The following is a 12,656-nucleotide window of genomic DNA, read 5'->3' as shown; positions in this document are numbered from 1 at the left end:
TTTTTCTGGAGAATATTGTCATTTAATAGGAAAACGACACAATTTAAATCAGGGAAATCTTAGTGTCCTTGTAACTCAAAATCAGATGGGCAGATTTTCTTCAAGATTTGCAGAAATATTCTCCTTTGCCATCAGGGTGGATCTGACAATTCTCAGGCCAAACCAATTCTCCAAGCCAAAGTTACAGTCGTTTTATACTGAATTAAGGTTGATTGCAACCTTAATTCTGGACATGCTTCCACCCCTCCGTACAATATAGCAGCCCGCAACTGTCTCTGCAGAGATGGCCTGTGAGAGAGGGTTCTGGCTACTAAACTTCCCATCCCCTCTGTGTTTTGTGGAGTGATTGCAATTATTCTGTGGAGAAGCTGTCTGAGTGCAGCTGGAAACTGTTTTGGTTGTAGGTTTCTTGGGTTGTCTCCTGTTCCTGATCTGTCCTTGGTGAAAACAAGCTAAATTGTGTCTGAAAAAAACCCATTATCTTGTTTTGCTCCCATTCTCTCACCTCCCTTCCCAGCCCTTTTGCAAAACAATCCGTGTTTACACAAGACCCAGAAAGACACCAGGAAAATACAGATTTAAAAGGATGACATTTCTTCCAAGATGAACAGAATAAACCAATGGCCATTTTAAAACACAAAATCAGATCACTCCTGGCTGAAAGCTGCGGAGTGGAACAGAGTGTGATGAGGCCACTGGATAATTGATTTGGGGATGCTCCTTTATTGAGCATCAAGAAACCTTGTAACCTAGCAGTAATGTAGCTACACTGCTCTGAATCTGCAGTTCTGGCTGGTGAGAAGTATATGGAAGAAGGAGGCCAGGCCCTTGTGGAAGCCTTTCAGAAGTAACATGGAGACCGCAGGGGGAGAGAGCCCATAACTCCTTGAGAACTTGCATGGTGGCACTTCCCATCAAGACTGTCCCTCCATGATGCATTGGGCAGGTCTGGTTCTTTGTCTTTTCTGAGCACGTTTCATCTAAACAGCAGGAGCTAAGCTGACCAGTCCTCCTCCAAGTGTAGCAGGGATGGCAGATGCATGGATGGCAGAAAGTGACCAGGTGGGGGTTGGGGTGAAAGTGATACCCAGCTGCTGCTGAAGTCTGAGTAGGTCAGCATCTCTAGAGAACTCTCCAAAGGCTTAGCAGGTCATTTTAAATTCCCATCTGCTCCTAGAGGTCCCCAGTCCTCCAGGATTCACACAACCTGCTGTTAGAGATCATGTCAAGGGACAGCATCGCCCAAGGAGTAGAATTAATTCACTGGCAGAAGGCAAAGCTTTGCAGGCTCCATGCAGACATGCTGGTGTTAAATGACTCCAGCTTCTCTGCTGTGACTGCTCAAGCTGGAGCAATGGGCATCCCTTATGCTTTCTCTTCCCTTAACTCCCAGCGTCCATCACCTGGCTAAATAACAGAAATGAGCTGAATAATTAACAAGACTGTGCAAAAGACTGGGATCCACTCATGCAGTGGCCATGATGCTGCACATCCGTGCACTTTGCAGCCAGAGAAACACAGGGCTCACAAAGGTGGAACTTGCCAGCGATGCTGCAGAATTAGATCTGAAAAGACCAGAATATTTGCTGCCTGAGAAGAAGAAAAACTGAAAATTGAAAAATTTGCTATTAAAAAAATGAATAGAAATATGGGCACCAGGTGTTTCTCTCCATTCCTCTCTTCAGTCTGCACTTCCATAGGGCCACCTCTGCATCTAATAAGAGAGTAGCCTATGTCTGGTAAGTCCCCTCGTCAGTCCTCTCCCCTGGCCCCACACATGGCATGATTGTTCCCTCCAGCTGTTACACTTCTTTCTGCAGTGTTTTGTGCAATCGAATTTAAAATAACTCAAGCAGCGGCCTTCCCCATTTTCCCTGGGGAGACGACTCCACGCTCCAATGCTTAATCCAATGCAGTTGCTGTAGTCCGTTACATTACGCTCTTTGCTGGCTCTAGGGTGGTTCTGAGTTTATCTTTGCATGTCAGTTTTGCTTTCCCATTTCTTGGTGTCACTGGACTCCACTGAGTTGATTTATTCTCTTATCTCCCCGATGGCCATGGCGCCCAATACAAGTCTATGTTGTGTGTTGTGCAGACAAGCAATGGCAGGCAGCTTGAAGAGCTGGGGACCGACTCCTGCAGCCCTTCCCCATATGCACAGTTCTTACACTTCCTGTGGAAGTCACTGGGTCTGCTTGGCTGGGTAAAGGTTCATTATCCATTGTGTTCGTACACTTCCCTACATGAGTCGCCAATTGGCCGTGGGAGTCAGCTGCTGTGTTAGACTCTCAGCAAGGGGTGTGCAGTGAAATGCTCCCGCCTACCACCGGTTGTGTGCATTTTGTTCTGGGATCCCTGTCTCCTTTCCTACATGCTGCTGATTAAGTTACCAATGAACTCCATTATGTCTCTGGAAGGGGTTGAGCCTTTCCGCTATCTCTGAACCCAAAACTAGCCCCAGATTCCCTTCGTTTCAGGTGTATAGAAAACCCTCTTCAGCCACTTGTCATCTTCACGAGGCCTGAGTCCCAAACCATTACCTGGCTCGCTATAATTTTAACCTTCTGTCCTTAGTGGCTTTACCACCCACAAAAGTGGGAGTGTTGAAAATCTCCCCATCACTGTCCCAAACTGCCTGTGTGTGACAAATCACTAGAATGAATGTCAGATAGAGAAGTGTACAGCCCCGCTGTGGGTGGGAAGACCGTGCACTTGCTCTGCAAAGTTGACATCCCCTTATGCTCTGATTCAGAGGAGGGATTTTAAACCCCATCTCCCACCTGCCAGGTGATTCCCTTAAGGACCAGCCTATAGCATCCTTATTTAGTTATACGAGACTCAAGACAGCTTGAGAGCAGACTTTGGGGGATATCAGAGGTCAAGTCCCTGCTCCAGAGGGAGGATTCAAACCTGGGTCTACCACATCCTAGGCATATGCTCTAACCACTGGGCTAAAGGTTAGAAGGTGACCGCCACAGTTACTTTGAAGCTGCCTGGAATGAAACATTTCATCGGACTCAAGATGGGCTTTTCCAATGGCTGACAAATTCTGAACATCACTGGAAACAACTCTTTGTGTTGATTCCCAGCTGGCTGGCCACACTGAGAAATCACGTGTGTGTTGGAGGCTGGACAAAGGTGAAGGGGCAGCATTTTAAGGTTAACTAAAGATACCAGCATCAGTCGCGCTCCTTGGCTGTGATGCTCTTTGGAATCAAGCCCCCAGCTCTCTGGGGGAGAGGATAAAAGGCCATATTAATGGCAGGACTTACTTACTGCTTCCACCCAGTGCTGTGAGACCAAGCTGCCAGTGACCCAGCCGCCGTGGGGACCGTTGCTGCTTCCGTTCTAAGCATCTCTCCCTGCCCCCCTCCCTTCCCTTCACTTCCTCCCTTCATCCCATTTGAAACTTGCTGATCCCTGCCTGTGGGTTTCTTTTCACACAGCTGTTGAGGGTTGATTCAGATAAGGGCGGCAGAGTAACTGCAGTGGCCTGGAACTGATAGCCCCACCTATGTGTTCGTTTAGAGATGTTGACCAACGCGGTTTGCTAACGGGAAAGGAAGGGTTTAATTCTGCTGCTGCTGGGCTATAGGAAATGGATGATGAACGTGAGTGTGATGACAGGTTTCAGAGTAGCAGCCGTGTTAGTCTGTATTCGCAAAAAGAACAGGAGGACTTGTGGCACCTTAGAGACTAACCCATTTATTTGAGCCTAAGCTTTCGTGAGCTACAGCTCACTTCATCGGATGCATTCCATCACAATGCATCCGATGAAGTGAGCTGTAGCTCACGAAAGCTTAGGCTCAAATAAATGGGTTAGTCTCTAAGGTGCCACAACTCCTCCTTTTCTTTGTGAGTGTGATGTAGTCCCAAGCAGCGCTGAGCTATAAAGGCCCAGGGCTAGTCCCTTCCCAGGAATAAACGAAGCTATGGAAGGTTTGAGTGAGTTGGGGTCTGGGTTTTTGTCCTTTCGCTGAACCATAGAAGAATATTTCATTTTGGCAAAGCACAGGAAGTGGTTGACCCCGGGAAGACTCATTAGGGCAGGATCAGGTCCCTTATCTGCTCAGGGGGAACCCTGCACCTGTGCAGAGCCCCACTGAGATCACTTGGGGTGGGGAAAGAATTCTGAACGGTCACTGGAGCCAGGCTGTGCAGCTGCAGAATTGGGACCAGCATTGGGCCAGTTGTTTCTTAAGCAGAACAATTCTGACAATAGCTCGTGGAGATGGGCTGTAGCTCTCCGGGCTGCATTTGGAGTTGCCTTGGATATTGTGTGGTCATTTCTGCCAATGCAAAAGGGGGTGCAAAATGCCCCCCTCTGATTCTGGAAGCACTTCTCCCCTTCAATTTGCACCCAAAAAGCCAATACATGACTCTATTGATAAAGAATTAATGAGAAGGAATAATGGGCCAACTTTTATACAGAATTGTTATAAATTGACAGCGATAATTACACTGGGTGGAACTTGAAAAGGTCTAGAATGTGACATAATGACCCTGAATATCCTCATTCCTCAGCCATGGAGGAATAGCAAGTCCTGCTTTTCCTTCTACAGAACTTTCCCTCCAAGGCTCCCAAAGTGCTTTGCATCACTGTGAGGAAAGGGTTGTTGCCTTTTACAGATGGGGAAACTGAAGCACAGAGCCACAAAGTGACTTCACTAAATAGCCTATTTCTATTTTATATTTCTTCAATAACTATTACTGCTCTCTAAGTGGAAAGAAGCAGGATGCTGTGTTCATCTCATATGAGGATGATGGTTTCAGTCCATTAGTAACTGAGGATCATGTTAGACAACAGCTACTGGTAATCAACATTTTTAAATCAGCAGGCCCAGATCAACTTGCACCCAAAAAGAGCTGGCGATCTCTCTCTCGCCTGCTGGTGTTAATGTTTGATAAGTATTGGAATGCCAGGGAAATTCCAGAAGACTTATTCAAGTATTCAAAAAGAATAAGGAAGATGACCTGCGTAACTGTAGGCTGGTTAGCCTGTCATCTATCCTGAGCAAAATAATGGAAATGCCAATACACGACTCTATTGATAAAGAATGAATGAGAAGGAATATAATTAATGCCTGTCAACATGGTTTTATGGAAAATTGGTTTTGTCAAACAAACCTGATTTAACTCTTTGGGACTACAAGTTTGGTTGACATCAGTAACTGCGTAGATGTAACATTCAAGACTTTTGTAAGGTGTTTGACTTAGTACCCCATGACATTCTGATTAAAAAATTGGCACTCCACACTACATCAATAGGGCACATGTTACCCGGAGTGAGAACTGGCTAACTAACAGAACTCCAAATGTAGCTGTCAATGGGGAATCATCAGATGGGGGTGTTTCTAGTGAGGTTTTGCAGGGATCAGTCCTCGGCCTGATGCTACTCAGTGTTTTCAGCAATGATAGGGAAGTGAATGTAAATGCTGATAAAATTTGCAGATGGCACAAAGATTGGCTGAGTGGTAAAAGAGGACAGGCTTTCATACAGAGCAAAATGCATTTTAATACCATCAAATGCAGTTATGCATCTTGGAACAAGGAATGTGGGCCACGCTTCAAAATGTACCCTGGAAAGCAGAGACCCTGAGTTTAGGCGTTTAGGGGTCACAATGGACAAGCAACTGGATATGAGCTCCCAGTGAGATGTTGTGACAAAATGGGCTAGTATGATCCTTGGGTCTAGAAGAGTGCTTCATTTGCAATGAAAGAGGGGCACAACATTTTAATTGGGGCGAGGGGTGAGATTAGGCAAGTGGTGGGTTCTCCATCTCTCGGTGTCTTCGTATCAAGACTGGCTGCCCTTCTGGAAGATGCAGTCAAACAAAAGTTACTGGGCTCAGCAGAGTGGTAACTAGGGGGGAATTTAATGGCTGGTGATATGCCGGTTACATCAGATGAACTGGTGATCCCTTCTGGCTTTATAATCTAGGGTGTGCCCAAGGACATAGCGAAAGTCTTCATCAGTGTTAAGGGCTGACCCAAACTGGGATGGACTGCAGGCCAGGAAGATAAATTGAGTCCTGTAAGGTTTCTTAGGGGGCATGTTGAGAATTTAGAATCTGAGGTCCTGTGGGCTCTGTGTTTATATGAGAGGAGGAGGGTCACCTTTGTCATTTGGATTAAAATTCCTGCTCATCCACTTCTGTCCCCTGGTGTGCTCAGCTTCTGGCTTTTAACTTCCACCCTGGAGGCAGCTCGGCTGCTGTAAAGGAACAGACTGAGTCTGTCTGGTTCACAAAGTGCAGCACAGGGATCCTTTCAGAGGAAAAGTGCTGTGAAAGGGAGTCTCCAGGCTTGGATTAAAGCTTTGCATCCACTCACCCATCCCCTGGTGTGCATCACCACCACCGCCCTTTGAGCCGATCCTGCTCTGCAAAGGACCTGTCTGTCTCTTCCCCTGCTTTCCCTTCCCAGCCAGAGGCTGCTCCCTGGCCCCCAGGGCCAGCAGCCTCCCTGCTTTCCCATGGGGGCCTGCAGCCTTTCACCCCATCCCAGCCGGGTCAGCAGCCTCTCCCCTTAGACTCACAGACTATCAGGGTTGGAAGGGACCTCAGGAGGTCACCTCGTCCAACCCCCTGCTCAAAGCAGGACCAAGCCCCCATTTTTGCCCCAGATCCCTAAATGGCCCCCTCGAGGACTGAACTCACAACCCTGGGTTTGGCAGGCCAATGCTCAAACCACTGAGCTATCCCCCCCCCCGGCTGGCAGCAGCTTCTCCCCCTGGGCCGGGGGCCGCAGCCCCAACCCACATGGCCCCAGCTGTAAGCCCAGCCGCCCCTCTCCCTCAACCCCGCCCCCGCAGCAGCCGCTCCAATCAGCGCCGGGGGGTGTGTCCCCCGCGGGGCAGCGAGCCAATGGCAGCGGGGGGGGGCGTGGCGAGACCCCCGGCGCGGGGCGGGGGCGGCGCCCGCACGTGCCGGCCCGGGCAGGGCAGAGGGGCGCATGGAGGCGGCGGGCGGCGCCGGGCCCGGGGACGGGGCGCCCGGCAAGGGGCGGCCGCTGCAGCCCGCGGCCAAGGGGCGGGAGCTGTTCAGGAGCCAGCGGAAGGAGTCCGAGGTGAGCGGGGGCCGGGGCGCCCTGCCCGGGGGTGGGGGACCCCCCGGTCCGCCCCGGGGCTGGTGCCTCCCTCGGTGCTCGGCGCAGGGCGGGCGCGGGGGTGCTCGGCGCAGGGCGGCCGCGGGGCTCGGGCGGCCGCGGCGGGGGCCGGTTTGCAGGGCCCCCGGGGCACGTCCCTGGGGCTGGTTGCGGCTCCGCTGCCACCTCCTGCGCCCGGCCCCAGCCTGGGTGGCCGGGTTATGGAAGCACCAGCCGGGCGGAGCGTGAGCCGGGGCTGGGCTCTGAGCGCAGGGGGCTGAGGTGGGCTTTGAGCTTTCCCAGGCGGGTGGGACCAGTCTTCTGCCGGCTCAGGTGCGCTGCCTCCAGCCATGGCTTGCGCCTGGTGCCTTGCCAGGAGAGGCAGGGCAGCTTGTCTCCTCGCGGGCTTTGTGCAGTCCCCCAGCCCTGTCGTATCTGAGGGCTGCCTGCTTCTGGGTGCCTTGGGGAACCGTCCAATATTGTACCTAGAGGGAGACTAAAATCCCCGATTTGCACCAATCGGCTGATTTCCTGAAGCGTGAGAAACTAGCCAGCTGCCCGGGATTAGGAAACTGCCATTACCGTCAGGTTGTTTCATAATTGTTCATTACGGGATTTCTTCCCCCTTCCTCTGAAGCATCTGATTCTGGCAGGCAGGGAGAGGATACTGATTAGATGGATACCGGGTATCTTCCGGTTGGGCAATTAAATGCAAAGTAATGCACATTAGAAAACACAACCCCCGCTATACACGCACAATGCTGGGGTTTAAATTAGCTGTTACCACTCAAGAAAGAGATCTTGGAGTCACTGTGGCGAGCTCTCTGGAAACATCCACTCTATGGGCAGCCGCAGCCAAAACAGGGAACGAATGTTGGGACTCATTAAGAAAGAGATAGAGAATGAGACAGAAAATATCATGTTGCCTCTCTATAAATCCATGGTGCGCCCACCTCTTGAATACTGTGTGCAGATGTGGTCGCCCCATCTCAAAAAAGATATATTGGAATTGGAAAAGGTTCAGAAAAGGTCAACAAAAATGATTGGGGTCTGGAATAGCTTCCGTATGAGGAGAGATTAATAAGACTGGGACTTTTCGGCTTGAAAAAGAGAGGACTAAGAGGGGATATGATAGAGGTCTATAAAATCATGACTGGTGTGGAGAAAGTAAATAAGGGAGTGTTATTTACTCTTTCTCATAACACACGAACTAGAGGTCACCAAATGAAATTAATAGGCAGCAGGTTTAAAGCAAACAAAAGGAAGTATTTCTTCACACAACTCACAGTCAACCTGTAGAGCTCCTTGCCAGAGGATGTTGTGAAGGCGAAGGCTATAACAGGGTTCAAAAAAGAACTAGAGACATTCATGGAGGATAGGTCCATCAATGGCTATTAGCCAGGATGGGCAGGGATGGTGTCCCTAGGCTCTGTTTGCCAGAAGCTGGGAATGAGCAACAGGGGATGGATCATTTGATGATTCCCTGTTCTGTTCATTCCCTCTGGGGCACCTGGCATTGGCCGCTGTTGGAAGACAGGATACTGGGCTAGATGGGCATATGGTCTGACCCAGTATGGCCGTTCTTAATTCCTACCTTGATAGTTAGCAGTATTTATTTAATACTTGGCTGGAGCCCCATAGATGCATGGCAAATGGAGACACCAGGAATTTCCCCACACACCCCCTGAATTTCCCCCAACACCCCTCCCCACCCCAGTTTTGTGAACTAGTTACATGCAGTATTGCCTGTTTAGTGACTGTTTGCAAATTTGAATTGAAATTGAAACATTAATACACACTTTAAAAGCATATACAGTGTATGATAAAATATGTGTATCTGAAAAAGTACAATAGATTTGAAAAGTATGGACATAGACTAGCTTCCTTATACAGCTGTTGGTTTTTATGACAATGTCAGTGCATTCATTTCGGTGATGTTGGCCAACCTAATAATTTCAAATGATGATTTGTAAGCGAAGTCTAAATGAGCTCTCCCTGACAGCTAGTGATGAGCTGGGGGCTGCGGGGAAAGGCTTCAGGACCAGATTGTGTTTACATTCACACCTAATCTACTAGGTATCCAGCAAACAGAGCTGTGTTGCCCAAGTGATCGATTTTGGCTGCGGTTGGGTTACAAATCACTGGAATGCGGGGTGCGTGTGTAATGAAATGTTGTTGTTCTTATTGTAGGAGCAAAGAGCAGTAGAACTGTACTTCGCCTCTGCTGATTGAGGGCATTGAGAGAGAGGGTGGGGACGGGTGTTTTGCTTGATGGTCTGCCTGAATCACGAGTACCATTTGACCTGCCCCTCTCCACTGTTTAAAGACAGAGCTGAGTAGGCTCCATCGAGAGTCTTTTGTTAAGTGACCACTACAGCTGAAATCACTGATAATCAGGTCTAAGTGCCTAGACCTGCTGTGGGGCAGTGTTTCTGTGGCAGAGACGGGCCAGCCTGGACTAGCAGCGAGGTTCCCCCACTGAGAGCTCAGCCGAAATCACTGAATGCTGGTGGAACCTCAAGAGACCAACTATTTAGAAAAGCTGGACGTGCACAAGTCAATGGGGCCAGATGCGCTGCATCCGACAGTGCTAAAAGAGTTGGCGCATGTGATTGCAGAGCCATTAGCCATTATCTTTGAAAACTCCTGGCAATCAGGGCAGGTCCTGGACGACTGGGAAAAGGCTAATGTAGTGCCCATCTTTAAAAAAGGGAAGGAGGAGGATCCGGGGAACTACAGGCCAGTCAGCCTCAGCTCAGTCCCTGGGAAAATCATGGAGCAGGTCCTCAAGGAATCAATTCTGAAGCACTTAGAGGAGAGGAAAGTGATCAGGAACAGTCAGCATTAATTCACCAAGGGCTAGTCATGCCTGACTAATCTAATTGCCTTCTATGACGCGATAACCGGCCCTGTGGATAAGGGGAAAGCAGTGGATGTGTTATTCCTTGACTTTAGCAAAGCTTTTGACGCCGTCTCCCACAGTATTCTTGACAGTAAGTTAAAGAAGTATGGGCTGGATGAATGGAGTATAAGGTGGGTAGAAAGCTGGCTAGATTGTCGGGCTCAACAGGTAGTGATCAATGGCTCCATGTCTAGTTGGCAGCCGGTATCAAGTGGAGTGCCCCAGGGGTCGGTCCTGGGGCCGGTTTTGTTCAATATCTTCATTAATGATCTGGAGGATGGTGTGGATGGCACCCTCAGCAAGTTGGCGGATGACACTAAACTGGGAGGAGAGGTAGATACGCTGGAGGGTAGGGATAGGATACAGAGCGCCCTAGACAAATTAGAGGATTAGGCCAAAAGAAATCTGATGAGGTTCAACAAGGACAAGTGCAGAGTCCTGCACTTAGGACGGAAGAATCCAGTGCACCGCTACAGACTAGGGACCGAATGGCTCGGCAGCAGTTCTGAGGAAAAGGACCTAGGGGTTACAGTGGATGAGAAGCTGGATACGAGTCAACAGTGTGCCCTTGTTGCCAAGAAAGCCAGTGGCATTTTGGGATGTATAAGTAGGGGCATTGCCAGCAGATCGAGGGATGTGATCGTTCCCCTCTATTCGACATTGGTGAGGCCTCATCTGGAGTACTGTGTCCAGTTTTGGGCCCCCCACTAAAAGAGGGATGTAAAAAAACTGGAAAGTGTCCAGCGGAGGGCAACAAAAATGATTAGGGAACTGGAACACATAACTTATGAGGAGAGGCTGAGGGAACTGGGGATGTTTAGTCTACAGAAGAGAAGAATGAGGGGGGATTTGATAGCTGCTTTCAACTATCTGAAAGGGGGTTCCAAAGAGGATGGATCTAGACTGTTCTCAGTGGTAGCAGATGACAGAACGAGGAGTAATGGTCTCAAGTTGCAGTGGGGGAGGTTTAGGCTGGATATTAGGAAAAACTTTTTCACTAGGAGGCTGGTGAAGCACTGGAATGCGTTACCTAGGAAGGTGGTGGAATCTCCTTCCTTAGAAGTTTTTAAGGTCAGGCTTGACAAAGCCCTGGCTGGGATGATTTAGTTGGGATTGGTCCTGCTTTGAGCAGGGGGTTGGACGAGATGACCTCCTGAGGTCCCTTCCAACCCTGATATTCTATGAGCTCACAGAGGTCACAGTGGCAGGTGGCAGCAGAAGGTGATGGCACAGGGCTATTGGCAACAGAGCGATGGAGTGAACAGTGACAGAACGAACAACAGTGGCCAGAGCGAACAGTGAGCAGCTGGAGGAATGAGCAAGGTGCCGTCTTGCCCCCGAGCTGGGAGGTGAACTCATGTGAAAGCAGCTCTGAAATCTGAGTCTCCACTGAGCAAGGACAACACCGGTGAGTGCTCATGAGGCTGTTAAGAATGCTGGAGACACAACACAGTTCATGTGAACAAACATGGCCGTGGCATCGTACTTTCTATTTAAGGAAGAGATACCACACGCTACAAACTGGAGGCCAATGTTAAGGGCATTGTCACTTGTTCATCCTGAAGTTGAACACTGGTTCTGAACAAGACCAGCAAATGCTCACTGTCTTTCTGCAAGAAACTCAACTGACTGGCTAGAATCATGTGGTGCAACAGTGAAAGACTCAACGGTTGGAAAAGTGAAGAACTCTCTCATCTCTCGTCACCCCTAGGTCCTTTTCCGCAGAACTGCTGCCTAGCCATTCGGTCCCTAGTCTGTAGCTGTGCATTGGGTTCTTCCGTCCTAAGTGCAGGACCCTGCACTTATCCTTATTGAACCTCATCAGATTCCTTTTGGCCCAATCTTCCAATTGGTCTAGGTCCTTCTGTATCCTATCCCTCCCCTCCAGCGTATCTACCACTCCTCCCAGTTTAGTATCATCCGCAAATTTGCTGAGAGTGCAATCCACACCATCCTCCAGATCATTTATGAAGATATTGAATAAAACCGGCCCCAGGACCGACCCTTGGGGTACTCCACTTGATACCGGCTGCCAACTAGACATGGAGCCATTGATCACTACCCGTTGAGCCCGACAATCTAGCCAGCTTTCTACCCACCTTGTAGTGCATTCATCCAGCCCATACTTCCTTAACTTGCTGACAAGAATACTGTGGGAGACCGTGTCAAAAGCTTTGCTAAAGTCAAGAAACAATACATCCACTGCTTTCCCTTCATCCACAGAACCAGTAATCTCATCATAAAAGGCGATTAGATTAGTCAGGCATGACCTTCCCTTGGTGAATCCATGCTGGCTGCTCCTGATCACTTTCCTCTCATGCAAGTGCTTCAGGATTGATTCTTTGAGGACCTGCTCCATGATTTTTCCAGGGACTGAAGTGAGGCTGACTGGCCTGTAGTTCCCAGGATCCTCCTTCTTCCCTTTTTTAAAGATTGGCACTACATTAGCCTTTTTCCAGTCATCCGGGACTTCCCCGGTTCGCCACGAGTTTTCAAAGATAATGGCCAATGGCTCTGCAATCACAGCCGCCAATTCCTTAAAATTACTCCAGCCATTATTACTGGCTTTGGAAAGTATCTTCCAAGATGGGATGGATCTAAGTAGTGAGGCTGGTGGATTACTTTTGCTACTATGTTCAGAGAAGACTATTGCCATTCTCTCCCTTGT

The 12,656-nt window shown here is 49.2% G+C and overlaps 1 protein-coding gene across 2 annotated transcripts in view; it reads left to right on the top strand.

Annotated features, from left to right (window-relative positions):
* Positions 1–6,966: 6,966 nt before the first annotated feature.
* The window catches only part of STRIP2 (striatin interacting protein 2), a 67,472-nt gene continuing 61,782 nt past the window's right edge, over positions 6,967–12,656 (top strand). Inside the window, exon 1 of one of the 2 annotated variants that reach the window (XM_084616872.1) lies at positions 6,967–7,068. The gene's annotated coding sequence lies outside the window, so the exon portion shown is untranslated. The remainder of the gene's footprint in view (positions 7,069–12,656) is intronic. The other variant, XM_084616873.1, reaches the window with a different exon arrangement.

Source organism: Lepidochelys olivacea, assembly GCF_965140295.1.
Source record: "Lepidochelys olivacea isolate rLepOli2 genome assembly, chromosome: 1".
Taxonomy (NCBI): Eukaryota; Metazoa; Chordata; order Testudines; family Cheloniidae; genus Lepidochelys; species Lepidochelys olivacea.
This window is presented reverse-complemented; position numbering and strand designations above follow the sequence as displayed.